This window comes from Raphanus sativus, chromosome 4, assembly GCF_000801105.2.
Source record: "Raphanus sativus cultivar WK10039 chromosome 4, ASM80110v3, whole genome shotgun sequence".
NCBI classification, from domain to species: Eukaryota; Viridiplantae; Streptophyta; class Magnoliopsida; order Brassicales; family Brassicaceae; genus Raphanus; species Raphanus sativus.
The window spans coordinates 33,556,988-33,561,754 of NC_079514.1; the positions used below are offsets into that span (position 1 = coordinate 33,556,988).

General features: G+C 33.8%; 1 pseudogene; it reads right to left on the reverse strand.

Annotated features, from left to right (window-relative positions):
* Positions 1 to 1,892: 1,892 nt before the first annotated feature.
* Positions 1,893 to 2,867, reverse strand: LOC108835337 (uncharacterized; annotated as a pseudogene).
* Positions 2,868 to 4,767: the final 1,900 nt, after the last annotated feature.

Genomic DNA, 4,767 nt, shown 5'->3' on the forward strand with positions numbered 1-4,767 from the left:
ATCAGTCACCTCGATATCCTTTTGTTTTCTAGGATTTTTATTCTTAGAACCAGCAGGTCTACCTCGCTTCAGGCGTGTTTTAGACTCACGTGTATCATTTTCTTTTTCTTGATCATTTGGTACTTTGATACAAGCAGGAGCATTTGCAACTGATATATGAGATTTAGTTACCGTCTTGGTATCCGCAAATGCATCAGGTAGCTGATTTGCTATACTCTGTAAATGCATGATTCGTCGAACTTCTAGTTCTGACTCCTTAGTAGGAGGATCAAGATATAACAATGAAGGTACACTCCATTTGATATCATTTTCTACATTTTTGTTTTCTCCCCTAGAACTGGGAATTCTTTCTCATCAAAATGACAATCGGCAAAACGTGCCGTAAAGACATCACCAGTCTGTGGTTCTAGGTATCGTATAATTGATGGAGAATCACAACCAACATATATTCCCAACCTTCTTTGTGGTCCCATCTTTGTACGTTGTGGTGGTGCTACATGCACATATACCGCACAACCAAAAACTCTAAAATAGGAAATGTTTGGTTCTCGACCAAATGCTAACTGTAATGGAGAATACTTATGGTATGCACTTGGTCTGATCCGAATAAGTGCTTCTGCATGTAAAATAGCATGTCCCCATACAGAGGTTGGAAGTTTTGATCTCATGATCAATGGTCTTGCAATCAATTGCAGGCGTTTAATCAAAGACTCGGCCAAACCATTTTGAGTATGAACATGAGCCACAAAATGTTCAACTTCAATCCCCGTTACCATACAGTAATCATTGAATGCTTGGGATGTGAATTCACCAGCGTTGTCTAATCTAACTCTTTTAATAGTGTAATCGGGAAACTGTGCTCGCAGTTTGATTATCTGAGTTAGAAATCTCGCAAATGCCACATTTCGAGATGATAATAGACAGACATGTGACCATCTACTGGATGCGTCAATTAATACCATAAAATAGTGGAATGGTCCACAAGGTGGATGTATGGGTCCACATATATTTCCTTGAATTCTTTCAAGGAACTTTGGTGATTTTGTATTAATTTTGGTTGGCGACGGTCTTACGATCAACTTACCAAGAGAACATGTAACACATGTCATTTTATTCCCTTGAGAAATCTCCTGGATTTTCAGTGAGTGACCATGTGAGCTCTCTATGATTCTACGCATCATTGAGGTGCCTGGGTGGCCGAGCCGATCATACCATAATGTGAAATCTTCTGGATTTTCTTTTATTACAAGATTGGATTCGATTGCATCTATGTAGGTATGATGCAATCCCGAAGGGAGTTTGGGAAACTTTTCCAATATATGTCTTTCGCCATATTTCTCGGAAGTTACATACATGTACTTCCTTCCATCCTCAGTTGCAGACTGAGTATCATATCCGTGACGATAGATATCTTTGAAACTCAACAAATTCCTTTTAGAACTCGGAGAGTATAGGGCATTTTTTATGGATAATCTTGTTCCATTTGGTAATGTAAAGTTAGCTTTACCAGCACCTTCAATCACGTCTGCAGGACCTGATATTGTATTGACAATAATTTTTGTCGGTTTTAAATCAGAGAAATATCTCTTTTGTTTCAGAATAGTGTGTGTTGTTCCACTATCTGGTATACATATTTCTCGAATCCGTTTCTTGGATTTTGTTCCACTAGCATTCTGATCCATTTCTGTAATAGTCATAAACATCAATAAAAAGAGAAACATGAAATTCATTCATATAATAATCATATCAGAAAACATACAATAATTATACATTAAAGTGACGTTAAGACATCTTTATTCGTTTAAGACAGGAAATGTAATAATTATACATGACAGTACTGAAGATTATTTAGTAGTCTTATTATAAGCACTTCAATTCTCTTCAGGAGGAATCTAGTCCAGCTCATTTGCGAAATCAGAGGCATCGAGGTACGATGTCCCCTCAAAATTTTCTGTGAGATTCACTTCCTTAGCTTTGCTTTTCGTGGACTCTTGATATAACTTACAAAGATGTGGAGGAGTACGACAGGTACGAGACCAATGTCCCTTACATCCACATCTGTAACATACACTCTCACGCTTCTGGGTGGTATCTTCTTGAGTTTCTTTACCCTTAGGACTTTGTTCGGATCTAACCCATTTGTTAGATCTCTTCCATTTGGGATTGTAAGTTTTTCCACGTTTGCTGTTGAAATGGCGACCACGACCACGACCCCGACTGGTTTGGGTTCTTCTCTCTGAGTTTTCTATCGCCATAGCATTCACTTCAGGGAATGCTTTGGCTCCCGTAGGTCGGGAATTGTGGTTTTTGATCAGAAGCTCATTGTTCTTTTCAGCCAGCATGAGCGCAACCATCAATTCAGAAAATCTCGTGTACCCGCATTTTCTGTAAATTTCGGGCAGAAAATGAAGCTGTTTGTGGAAAGTGTTGTAAGTCTTATTCATCATTTCTGCTTCAGACACAGGGTTACCGCAATACTTCAGGAGTGAAACTATCCTCAGGACAGCGGAATTGTATTCCTCAACCTTTTGAAAATCCTGAAACCTCAGATTTTTCCACTCTTCTAGAGCGTGAGGGAGGTTGACTTCCTTTTGGTTATCGAACCTTTCTTTTAAAGCTTGTGCCACAGTTCAGCTGGGTCTTCTATGCTCGCATAGTCATGCGTAACATTCTCATCGAGGTGTTTTTCAGGAAAATTATCGCTTCAACCTTATGCTCAGGCGGCGATTTGTTACCGATTACAATCGTCTCGGTTAACTTTTTCATAATCAGATAGGGTTTCACGTTTGTGACCCATCCGACATAGTTTTCGCCAGTTATTTTGAGAGCCGGAAACTGAAGATGCTCGATTCTTGCCATTTGCATTTCTAAAAACAAGTATAATAAATTTTATTAGAATTTTATAATATTTAGAATGAACAATTTATATTAATCATGCAAGCAATTACAAAGAGAAACAATGTATAGAAAAGTAAACCGATATTCATCGTAAATTCTCCCGGAGCAAATTCTCCAACGAATAAACTGTAAATAGAAACACAAATTAGAATTGCAACTAAAATCAAAAACGCGCGGATCATCTTTCTTGAGAGAGAAAATTGAGAGAAAATTATTTGAAAATATTTGGGAGAAGATGAATATTATTTTTTTTTGATGGAGAAAATGAGTGTATTTATAGATGTAAAATTACTGTTCATAGCCGTTTGAAAAGGGTAAAAATTTGAAATTTTTTCTTTGTGACTGTTGGCGTTAAATCTTTGAATCGAAAATCAATCTGAAAATATCGTAATAATCAGTCAATCAATTTCAGTAAATTTCACAATATTTTTATATAGGTGAGCAAACATTTATATAATAATCACGATATAATAAACAGATAAATATCAATCACATTATGGTGATAAATAAATTTCCATATTAGTATTAAATAAATTTTGCGGCGGCACAGCCAAGCCAAATAATTATGGTGTAATTAACAATCAAGGTTTATTAATGAGGCGACATACCGCCCGCATTAATATATATAAATAATAGTGAATTAAAACAAACACTATAAAATAATAAACAATAATATAGGCGGTATACCGGCCATTATAGCAGGGTAAATATGATACATATAAACTTTTACCGAATTGCAGAGTGATCGTGCTGATAACGTGTTATAAAAAGACTTATAAATTTTATGTGTATCGGAAAATTTATAGAAAGAAATTTTATACCCGCAGGAGAAAGATAACACCGATATGATAAATAAACGAGAGAGAGTTTCTTATAGAAAAGAGGAAGAGAGGTGTGTTTACAATCAAACGAATTCGTTCGTTTATATAGAGAGTAAAAAGGAAAAGTTACTGTGCGTGAATAGTGACGTGGACTCCACATAATAAATATTTACTTCATTTGTCAAAATTACGGTGCATATATCTTTGACATTGCTTCTTCTTCTGTTTTTCATGTTTATAACAAATTACACATATAGTTTTCCGTTGAAAAAATTTACTCACTTCACAAAAGGCTTATAGTATTATAATTAATGGACAATTGTATCCTTAGATAGATGTGGGGCGTCTTTTATTTACATCATACTAGGTGATTTTCCCGTGCTCATGCACGGATATAAATATTTATAAAATAAATATATTATAATAACTGATCGCTATATACTTTAATTTTAAATTAAATTAATAAATTTATGCATAATTAACATTAATAATATTACAACACTTTAGTTAGACATATGATTTTAGATATGTCATATTTAGTCGATTTTTTTACAGTCGATTTAATTATAATTTAGGTATATTGGATTGCATTTATTTCTCTGAATTCAACTATAATATTTTTATTCCAAATATATTAAAATTTTGATTAATTTTCTTGTTTGCATTTAGGTTGGTTGTTGTCTTCCTTAATTTTAACATAATCTATTATTTTAGATATAAGGTTGATTAGTCGAGTCACTCATATTGTGAGTATATTGAGATATAATTATCTTTTATGGTTTACGTGGTCGGACTAATAAAATTAAGTATCCAGACTCCGTTTAGCAAAAATCCAATTGGAAATTAATATATATATATATAATTATGTTAAATAAAATTAATTTTATTCATCGTTTAAATGTGTATGTATGATCATAATATTTAACAAATTACATGTTCATTTTTATAAAAATATATATTAGATAATAAAACGATGATCAATAGGAAGTTACATACATAAGTAAGTGATACATTTTTGGAAACTCATGAACACCTATCAATATTTACA